Raw genomic sequence first — 11,406 nt, 5'->3', positions numbered from 1 at the left:
CACATACACTCTCCTACTGGGAGATCATGATCACCTGGCCTACCGTTCTATGCCAGGCCCTACCCCATCTCCGGTCTTCCCAGCAGCCCTGCAAGACAGATGGTATTTCCATTTGATGGAGAGACACACTGAGGCTTGGGGAGCTTAAAAATCAAGGCTGAGCACAGTGTCCCACACCTGTAATCCCAGCACTTTGGGAGGCCAAGGCAGGCGGATCTCCTGAGGTCAGGAGTTCAAGACCAGCCTGGACAACATAGCAAAACCCCATCTCTACCAAAAATATAAAAATTAGCCAAGTGTGGCGGCAGACACCTGTGATCCCAGCTACTCAGGAGGCTGAGGCAGAAGAATCGCTTGAACCCAGGTGGCAGAGGCTGGGGTGAGCTGAGATTGCACCACTGCACTCCAGCCCGGGGGAAAGAGTAAGACTCTGTCTCAAAAAGAAAAAAAAAAAAATCTTCCTAAAGTTTCATTCCAAGCCTAAGGCCTTCCCAGTGTTCCTGGTAAGAGTGGAATCCTGACTCAAAGGACTCTCTGGCTGAGGAGGCCAGAGAAGGCTGCCTGGAGGAGGTGGGCTGGGTCTGCCCTGCAGAGCTAAGCATACCTCACCCCGTGCTTGTGCTCTATCCCCTGGGTCTCCCCACAGGCACCCCACCTGGCGTCCCCAGGAGCATCTCATGATGACCTGAACTCCTAGCTTATCAGGTTGGAAGGCCCTCAGGAACGGCTGGCCTGACTCCCCAGCCACCCCTCTGTGGCAAAACTGAGGTCCAGAGAGGGACATGACATGCCCAAGCTCACACAGCACAGAGTGCACAGCCAAGATGGGAGCCCAGGTCTGCTCACTCCCAGTTCCCTGCCCTCTCCTCTTAGGCAGCAATGCTACGTATTTTAGGGTCTTGTCTCCACTATCAAAAATGGAGTCCATCGGGGTGACTCACAGCTGAACTTTTTTCTTCTTCTATGCCTGAATCTCCTTCCCGGGTGAGCTGGGATCAAAGCAGAGTGCCACAGGGAGCCTGGAGCCCCTCAGCTTGGGAGGGACTGGAAGGGGAGCTGTGGGGTGAACAGGGGGCAGCAGAACAGAGCTAGTGGAGCCTGGATGTTACAGCCAGAGAAAGGGCAGAATCCTCCCTGTTCTCCTGCCAGGGAACTGGGCAGAGAGGACCCCTACTCACTCAGGCACTGGGGCATTCAAAACAGGGTTCGCGCTAAGGCTGGGTGACCTGAAGTGCCAGAGACAGGGGCTGGAGGAGAATCTAAAACACAAAACAAACACAGAGCCACCCCCAAAGGAAAAGTCCAGAGTCTGAATTTTAAACAGGAAGAACAAGGCGTCAGGCTCAGAGGAAGATAACAGGGCCCGGCTAAGCAAAGAAACAACAGAAAAAGAGCTAAGGAAAGCTGGGGAGGGGGGTGCAGGGGGATACATTCCTGCCTTGGAGCCTGGGCCCTTCCTGGCTCTCCCTTGCCCCTGGGGTGCAGGGTGCTAGGGTCATACCCCCACGCAGTGACAGGGGCACAGACAGGCCCAGCCAGGGCAATGTGGGAGGCCTTTTTGGAGGGGCACAGGGTATGCAGGAAAGAGCATGTGTCTGGGGTCAGGCAGACAAGGGCTGGACTCCTTGGGTAGATGACTTTCCGAGCCACCATTTCCCCCTCTGAAAAATGTCGCTAAGAATATCTACCCTGAAGTGTCAGGAGGACTAAAGGAGACAAAGAATGTACAGGGCTAGAACGATCCACCACTCTCTACATGCTCAGCCCTGGTCTCTGTCATCCCAGAGACCCTAGGGGCCACAGATCCAGTGCTGAGGGACTCTCAGAAGCACCAGGAACACACGTCCTTGCCTTCGACAGGTCCTGGCACCCTGGTGAATCCAAAACCATCCTTATGGAACCAGATGAGCAATCTATACCCCACTGCATCCGTCTGCTCCAGCTGCCATAACGAAGCACACAGACTGGGTGGCTTCAACAACAGCAAGTTAGGCCAGGCACAGTGGCTCATGCCTGTAATCCCAGCACTTTGGGAGACTGAGACAGGCGGATCATCTAAGGTCAGGAGTTCGAGACCAGCCTGACCAACATGGTGAAACTCCATCTCTACTAAAAATACAAAATTAGCCAGGTGTGGTGGCAGGCACCTGTAATCTCATCTACTCAGGAGGCTGAGGCAGGAAAATTGCTGGAATCCAGGAGATGGAGGTTGCAGTGACCTGAGATTGCGCCATTGCACTCCAGCCTGGGCAACTAGAGCAAAACTCTGTCTCACATACACACAAAAAAAAGCAACAACAAAAAAAACCCAGCAAGTTATTGTTTTCATAGTTCTGGAGGTTAGAAGTCTGAAATCCAGGTGTCAGCAGGGATGGCCTGGTGCGGAGGCTCATGCCTGTAATCCCAGCACTTTGGGAGGCTGAGGCAGGCAGATCACCTGAGGTCAGGAGTTTAAGACCAGCCTGGCCAACATGATGAAACCTCGTCTCTACTAAAAATACAAAAAGTAGCTGGGAGTGGTGGTGCAAGCCTGTAGTCCCAGCTACTCAGGAGGCCGAGGCAGGAGAATGGCTTGAACCCAGGAGGCAGAGGTTGCAGTGAGCTGAGATCACACCATTTCACTCCAGCCTGGGTGACAGAATGAGACTCTATCTCAAAGAAAAGGCATTGACAGGGTTGGTTTCTTCTGAGACCCCTCTCCTTAGCTTACTGTGCCTTCTTCCTGTGTCTCCACGACGTCTCTCTCTGTGCAGGCCGTCCTTGGTATCCATGGAGAACTGGCTCCAGGACCCCACCTCGGATACTGAAATCCACAGATGCTCAAGTCCCTTATAGAAAATAGCACAGTATTTGCATATAAACTATGCATGTCCTCCCCTGTACTTAAGTCATCTCCAGATTATGTATAATACCTAACACAGTGCAAATGCTATGTAATTCATTGTTATACTGTATTGTTTCAGGAATCGTGATGAGAAAAAAAAGCCATACATATTCAGTATAGATACAAACATCCTTCCTTTCTTCAAATATTTTTCAATCCAGAGGGTTGAATCTGTGGATGAGGAGCCCACAGATAGGGAGGGCCAGCTCTGCATGTTTTGTGCAGATTTCCTTTTCTGATAAGGACACTAGGCAGATTTGGATTAAGGGCTACTGATGACTTCATTTTACCTTATTCATCTCTGTACTTTAAAAGCCCTGTCACCAAATACCATAACATCCTGAGGCACTGAGGGTTAGGACTTCAACATAGGAATTCTGGGGGACACAGTTCAACCTGTAATACCTGCTAAGTCCCCGGTTGTCAAGCCTCCCTGTTCTAGGCTGCATCCCAAACCTGCTTTGGCACTGGAAGGAGCTGTAGCCATCCTGAAGTCCAGCCCTTGTTTCCAAGAGAGGGGAAGTAACTTATCCCATGTGATGCAGCAAATAAAAATATCCAGAAAGTCCAGGCTCCTCCTGTTAGCACGTCCAGGGAAAAGACAATCCAAACAGGACAAACTTGAGTCCCTCGGCTGAACAAAACTGAAAGCGGATGTCCCCATGTTCTGTGTGTTCAGCCAGCTGAGCAAGTTTTGGGATGGTAGGTTTGGTGCGGGAAGGGCAGGGGCACAAGTCGGCCTTCACTTTTTCTGGTTGGCTGGAGAGAAAATTGCAACCGCTAACATTTAGGAGTGCCTACTGTGTGCTAGGCACTTTTCAAAGTGCTTTACAGGAATTGACTTGTTTCAGCCCCACAACAACCCTATGAAATACATATGTGACAATGCTTTTTTTTTTTTTTAATGAGGTTTCACTCTTGTTGCCGAGGCTGGAGTACAATGGCCTAATCTGGGCTCACTACAACCTCTGCCTCCTGGGTTCAAGTGATTCTCCTGCCTCAGCCTCCCGAGTAGCTGGGATTACAGGCTCCCACCACCACACCCAGCTAATTTTTATATTTTTAGTAGAGACGGGGTTTCACCATGTTGCCAGGCTGGTCTCCAACTCCTGACCTCAGGTGATCCGCCCACCTCAGCTTCCCAAAGTGCTGGGATTATAGGCATGAACCAATGTGCTAGGCTATGACAATTCTTATAACCATTTTGGAGAGGGGAAAACTGAGGCACCAAGAAGTTAAATAACTTGGCCATTGTCATTGTCATACATCCGTCAATGAGTATATGCAGCAGCACCAAAATTCTGGCTCTAGGGACAGTGTCCTCAGTAGCAATGCTTTCTCTTATGATGAGGTGTCATGGAGGGAGCCCTAGGCTGGTCACCAGGCCTGACACTTCTACTTCTTGCTGTGGGACCTTGGGCAAAAGTCCTCCCATCTCTGGGCTTCAGTGTTTCTACCTGTCTTATGACTGGTAAGACTAGATGACCCTTGAGCCCAAGGCAAACCACCCCCTTCCCTCTTCCTTGCCCCTCAAGGCTCTCCCTAAGTCTAGAAGAGCAGCCTTTGGCCTCAATGTCATGGAAGAAAGTCCCCTCCCCAGGGCTCTGGGCCTGGAGGGCTGAGCAGGGAACAAGGCGAGCTCCAGGCCACATTGCCTCTGGACTTCCTCCACCACTGGTTTGCCCACACCAGGGTGGCCCAGGCCAGAGGTCAGCAGAGGAGAAAAGCCACCCCCAGCCCTGCAGGAGGCCCTGAGAGCAGGCGGAGAAGGGCTTGGGTGCAGACAGATCTGTGGCCCCCCTTTCTCCCTCTCCCCAGCCAATGCCCTTGAGCCCCACCCCAGCCTAAGTTGTCTGAGATTAGGCTTCTTGTCCCAAAGGCCTCCTAAGCCCCCATTCTACTCCCAGCCTCATCCCCTGGGGCAGAGACTCAAGGTAGAAACCTCATGGTGTTATCAGTTTCTGTGTCACTTAAGCAGCTGGTACACCACACCACCGTAGGCCATCCACAGAATGTTCCCCACTGTGAATAAAGAATACTGTTGGTGGGGTGCAGTGTCTCATGCCTGTAATCCCAGCACTTTGGGAGGCCAAGGTGGGAGGATCACTTGAGCCCCAGAAGGTTCAAGATCAGACTGGGCAACATGGGGAAACTGTATCTCATAAAGTACAAAAATTAGCCAGGTGTGGTGGTGCGCGCCTGTAATCCCAGCTACTCAGGAGGTTGAGGCAGGAGGATCACTTGAACGTGGGAGACACAGATTGCAGTGGACTGAGATGGCGCCACTGCACTCCAGCCTGGATGATAGAGACTCCATCTCAGACAGACAGATAGGTAGGTAGGTAGGTATGTAGGTAGGTAGGTAGATAGATAGATAAAAAATAAAATGCTCGGTCCAACCAGTTCCATCCATGCTGTAATTAAAAGTGCATTTCTGTGGTTCAGTGCTGCCCCTGTGGGACTGAAGGCTAGCATACCACTCCTGTGCACCTGCCAGGAATACCCACCATGTCATTTCTGCCCTGTTGGCAAAAGATATTCTTTGTCCTTCCCAAACCACATAGAAACTCCCTTTAGAGTACAGGGTCTAAGCCCCTGAGGATGGGGCCAACGTCTAAGACCTACGCGTGGGAGGAATGGGCCCATGGGAAGGAGCAGGGCCCAGCAGCTCCAGGCTGCATTCAGAACCTAGACCAGAAAGGAGGGAGCCAGTCAGGGCCAGACAGTCTCCCCAGAGCCAGGAGGGAACAGAGGGCCATGTACTCTTCAGGGAGCCAAGTGGGCGGCCCAGCTCTTCCCCAGCCCAATCCTCAAACAAGAGCCTCAGCAAACAGAGCCCCTGCCTGTGTTGTTTTCTGTGCAAACTTACTTGTTGAGTGCTGTCAGGAGTTTGGGGTGTCTTACATTTGGGGGAACAAACTCTGCCATGAGTCCGACCGGCACCCTTCCTCAGTAGTTCTCAAATAGGCCTCTGAGGTGGGCAGGGCAGACAGAGTGATTCCATTTTGCAGAAGAGGAAATAGAGGCCAAAAGAGGTGCTGAGGGCCGGGCGCGGTGGCTCACGCCTGTAATCCCAGCACTTTGGGAGGCTGAGGGGGGTGTATCACAAGGTCAAGAGATCGAGACCATCCTGCCCAACATGGTGAAACCCTGTCTCTACTAAAAATACAAAAAAATTAGCCGGGAGTGGTGGTGGGCACTTGTAGTTCCAGCTACTCGGGAGGCTCATGCGGAAGAATCACCTGAACCAAGAGGCGGAGGTTGCAGTGAGCCGACATGGTGCCACTGCACTCCAGCCTGGTGACAGGGCGAGACTCTGTCTCAAAAAAAAAAAAAGAGGTGCTGAGGCTCCCCAAGCTCCCACAGCTGGGCAAAGGCAGCACAGCTCGCTCTTGTGGCAAAGTAAGTTGGACTCCAATTCCAGTGCTCTTTCTGCTGCGCCCTAGCTGCCTGGGAGGGCCTCAAGCTCAGGATTTGACTGCCCAGGAGAAGGTAGGGCCGAGAAGGGCAGCGGCTCTGAGGGGCATGGCCTGCCACTGTCAGCTCTGGGTTACCTTCGGCAATTTACTTTGTGTCCCAAAGCCTCACGCTCGTTATGTGTAAGATGGGGGATAATAGGGTTGTTCTGTGGTTTTTAGAATGATGCCTAAGTGTTCAGTATGTGATTTATCATTATCAGTAAGCTGCAGGAGGGAGAGGCTTTCCATATGGCAGTCAGGAAGGCTCCCTGGAGGAGGCAGAAGGTTTGATGGATGGAGAGGAATCAGACAGACAGAGGGCAAGCGGTTATAGGTTATGGGGAAGAGCACTGGACTGGAAGTCAGAAGGTTTGAGCATTTGTCCCAGCAGTGCCACCACAGCGCTGTGTGTCCCCCATTTCCCACCAAGTAAAACAAAGGGGTCAGTTCAGAGGAGCACTTGGCCTGGCTGGTTGCTTGTCTTGATTCATATCCTGAGCAAAGTTTTGGGGACTGGACTGAGCTAGGCAATTTGGGGGTAGGTGGAGGCTGGGTAGGAAGGACTGAGCAGACCCAGGAAAGGAGATACGGGGTGGTCAGGGAGAGGATGGGGCAAGGGACACATTTATAGAATTAAACTTTTTCATCCCAGAGTTTCAAACCCACAGAGACTTGGGTTTCCTTAAGCCCAAGGGCTGACGCTATAATTCTTTTCCAAAGCCTTACGCTATAATTCTTTTCCAAAGCCTTATCCAAAAAGAATGATAGGCTCAGCCCCTAGGGTATAAGGAAGCCCCAATAAAATGTTCACAGTGGCTTTGTCCCAGCAGGGGAATGCAGCGGTTTTTTTTTCCCTTGACTTATCTCTATGTGTTAACATTTTGACAATGGCCTGACTACACATTGCTATATAGTAAGATAGCAATAATAGTAAGTTTCCAAAATTACAAACGAACAGACGTACTAGCTTCAATTCTTGTCCCAGAGCCTAACCGCTTTCTTCCTTTACATCAACAGCCTCCCTGTGACATGGTGAGACCCCTCCCTGGCCAGCACAGCAACACTTCCCCAATGAGGCCCCGCCTGATGACCCCGGGGGCGGGGGGCTGCCCACAGAGGAGAAAGGAGGCCATGCCACCGGCATCTGCATACTAGCAGCAGCAGAAAAGTCTGAGCCGAAGTGCGCCCTACCCGATGGGGGGTTCGAGCAGCTCTCCTCCTCCTCCTGCCCCCCGGCTCCTCCAGGGGCAGCCACACTCACCCCGATTCCTGTCCTCAGCCTTTCGTATCTTGGTGATAGTGACTAGCACCACCTGTGCTTCTGTGTTCTGGGCAACCTAAGCACGGCATGGGGGCCGTTCTGTTTAATCCGCACCACTCCCCCGCAAGGTGTCCAGCCTCCCCTAACACCGGCAGGGCCCGGGGCCCACTTACTACTGCGTGCGTAAATATTTAAAAGCTATAAACCGAACCATCCTCCTGCCTTGACAAATGTAGCTAATGTGCCTTCAGAATAACTGGGAAGGACAGGCTCAAATGTAAATTTCTTGAAGACCTCAGAGTTCTTCAGCAGGACGGATGGCATGGGAAAACTGGCCCCTCCCAGCCTCCCCACTTCTCTTTCTACCCCCAGCTCTGCCCACACCTCCTGCAAACAGGTGGCCCTAGGCCATTCAGGGCCAGGGAGAGAGAATGTGGGGTGCCTGGGGCTGGAGTATGGTTGGGAGCCAGGGTGGTGTAGGCTGTGGGTGGCGTGTCCCCTTGGCCCAGCAGGCTACCTGCTCCATGAGGGGCGCTTGTCCAGAGGAAGTACTTACTAGGTCTAAGGTACTACTAGAAAAGGATTTGATCATTATGTCCATTTTATAGGAGGGAAAACTGAGGCTCGGAGAGGCTAAGTCAGTTGTTCAAGGCCTCATAGCCAGGAATGGGGAGGCTGGCTTCAAAGACCTGATCCTGAGCCTCCCTGTCTGTGAGGCATGGTAAATCTCCATGAACCAATCTACAGCAAAAGCACCTCCAGTGACAGAACTGAGGCTCAGGAAGCTCCATTCCAGGCTCACAGGGACATCAGCCCAGAATAAATAACTCCAGCAGACGGCAGAGGAAGCTAAGTGCTGGCCAACAAGGGGATCTGGGGAGGGACCTCTAGGAGGCTGCATTTCAGCGGGGCCTGAGGGACGGGCAGGCTTTGGACCAAGGGAAAGAGTGGGGGAAGCTATAGGCAGCATTTCCAGTGATGGCGAAGGCTCCCCGGTGAGAACAAGGGGGCGCACAGGGAGCAGCAGGCTGTTTTCTGTTTGTTGGTGTTGGCCGGAGCCTGGGCTGTGAAGAGGAGAGCCTGGGGAGGCGTGGGACAGCCGCAGAGTGGGGACTTCCTGCTGGGGACGGGGTATGAGCCAGGGAAGGACACCATGGGAGTACTGGGGAACATCTTGGGGAAGATGACGCCGTAGGGACTGGCTGTGTAGCCCGAGGTACCCCTACTAAGAGGAAATCCTGCCAGGCTGGACCTGCCCTGGAAGATGGTCTGGGCTGGGGTCTGCCAAGGCCACTCCAGGAGGGTGTCTGCCACCAGAATGGAATGCCTCAGGCCCAGACCACCCAGGGGCTCCTGAAGAGGGAAGCTTGATGTCTCTGATGTCCCTGTGCCCAGCACCAGGCTCATCCTACTGTTACCACCCATTTGACGAAGTCTTACTGAGCTTCTGGCCATTTCCCAAGGAGATGAAAGGCCCAGCCCAGCCCACAAAGAATACCCAGTCCCAAGAAGTAGACAGACAGGCACTCATCAGTCAGAACCCTTCCCACACTGCCTTGCGATGCATGCACCCACGTGTGGACCCCCTTCTGAGCTGTGGAGGGGCGCTGTTGGGGGAAAGGGAGTAGTGCCTGGGGAAGGAGTCAAGAGTAGGTGGCAAGGAGAGCCTTCTAGAGAGAAAACAGGCAGGGCAGAGCAAAGGCCTGGGGCTGGAGAGACACCATGAGTTAGAGCATGGGAGGCTTTTCCTGGGGCGAAACAGGGAGCAGTGAGGGGGCAAAGCTGACAAAATAGAGGGGGGTTTGGGGGAAGGTGCCACAAAGGCCACGTGAGGAGCTCAGACAGTCCCTCCAGCAGCAGGGCCCTATTAAATGGCTTCAACCCGGGTGAGAGGGGGTCAGATTGCATGTTGGAGCTAGAACTTAGGGGATTCTGGGGAGGAGAGGTGCACATTTGCACGCGCGCAGGTGCACGTGTGTGTGTGTGTGTGTAAGGGGTGCTGAACAAGACGGGGCAGGAGAGGCCTGTTGGGGAACAGCAGTCCAGGTCCTCGTAAGAGGAAGAGAAGGTCCTCAGGGGATGGAGAGCTGGCCCAGGCTGGGGCCTTACTGGGGAAACAGAGAATCAGGACGTGGTGACTGGTTGTCCTGGGAAGGGAGGGGTCTCAGGACACCCAGGTGGATGGTGCACTCCCAAGAGCTAGGGCAGGTCTGGGGAAAGGTGGTGAGTCTGACGCCGGAGCAGCTGCGTACGGGTGCCTGTCGGAGCCCTCACAGTGATGGGGTCCAGCCCAGTCCTCAGCTCTGCCTTCACTCTGTCCCTCAGCCCCCAGACTCCCACCCCCAGCCCCCAGCAGCCTCTGCTCAACAGTCCCACAGCTATAGGGGCTTTGAAGTTCCCTCCTCCTTCTCCCCTTCCCCCCCCCATGCTGCCCCCCACCCTCAGAGCTCTGGGTTTGGCCCAGCCAGGCGCAGTCTGGTCTCCCTGGGCAGGAAGCCAGGGGGTGGCTGAGCGAGGCCAGGCCTGCTGTTTCTGGGGACTAAACCCCTGGGGGTTGATGGGCCTTGTGTAACAAAGGTAGTGGTTGGGGGCAATCCCCGCCCCTACTGGGGCTCCTGGGATCCAGGGAAGAGGGGAAACACAGAAGGAGTGCCCCCCTCCCTTCCTTCCTCTGCACAGAGACACACAATCCCTGGCCCAGCCTCACAACTTCCCCGAAGAGGGAGCAGGCCCAGAATGTCTGACCCATTGCTCAGAGGAGGACACTGAGGGCCAGGGAGGCCAGGGTATGCCTGCCCAGTCACATTACCCCCTCTCGATGAGGAGGTGCTGGGGGCCCCTGGAAGAGGTTGGGAAGGTGACGTGGAACCAGCTCTGCTGCGTCCCTGCCCTGGGGCCTGGGACAAACCTTCACTAGGCTGAACCTCAGTTTGCTCGTCTGTAAAATAAGCCCAACAGTGCCCACCTCCTGGAGCTGGGAGGACTGCATGAGGAACAGTACAGCCCAGACCCAGCACCCCACAGGTCTGTCTCCAGAGGAGGAATTCACAATTCACACACTAAAGAATAGTCTGATTTTCTTAAAAGATAATGAATTCTTGAATTATTTTAAAATAGTACCAAAAATTAATTCTTTAAAGCTCCACAGCACATCTTCCTGAAACACCCCCTGGGCCCCAGTCCCTGTCCCCCACCGCCCCTACCAACACCACTACACACCTACCAGACACCCCACCCACCCCAGACCGACCCTGGGAAAACACCCCCACAGGCTCCCCACCCTGGGCCAACGCTATCCCTGGCAACAAGCTGGGGGCCACTTTCCTGGAGGCCGCAGCCCGGCTCAGCCGGGTAGGACGCAGTGGCGACAGCTGATAAGCCAGCCTGTTTAGTTCTGTCTGCCGCAGGCCTGGGGGAGGCCGGAGCTCAGCCCTGGCGGCAGACAGTGTGGCTGTGGCCTCTTCCCCTTCCTAGGCCAGCTTGGTGCCCCTGAGGCTGGGCCAACCCCTGCTGGGGGCCCCTCGAGCCACTGTCTCCAGGCCCCTTTTCGGGAATGAGCTGGGCGTGGGAGTGAGCCCAGGCACGCGAGGCTGTGGCTTCAGATTATTTTATCTTTTGGAGTAGGTATTACATTCTCATGGCTTACAAAGCTCTGCAGGGTTTCTGTCCTGCCTCTCCAGCACCCCCTCCCCAGTACTCCTCTGCAGAGGCAACCACTGCTGTGAGAGGCGATCTGCGGCTGCACATGCATGTATATATCCGTGTATGTCTGCGGCTGCACATGCGTGTATATATCCGTGTAT

General features: G+C 54.0%; 1 pseudogene; it reads right to left on the bottom strand.

Annotated features, from left to right (window-relative positions):
- Window positions 1-2,731: 2,731 nt before the first annotated feature.
- The window catches only part of LOC108282696, a 47,316-nt pseudogene continuing 38,641 nt past the window's right edge, over window positions 2,732-11,406 (bottom strand).

The sequence above is a fragment of the Cebus imitator genome, unplaced genomic scaffold, assembly GCF_001604975.1.
Source record: "Cebus imitator isolate Cc_AM_T3 unplaced genomic scaffold, Cebus_imitator-1.0 Scaffold248, whole genome shotgun sequence".
Classification (NCBI taxonomy): domain Eukaryota; kingdom Metazoa; phylum Chordata; class Mammalia; order Primates; family Cebidae; genus Cebus; species Cebus imitator.
Note: the sequence above shows the minus strand (reverse complement) of the source record. Positions and strands in the feature narration are given on the sequence as shown.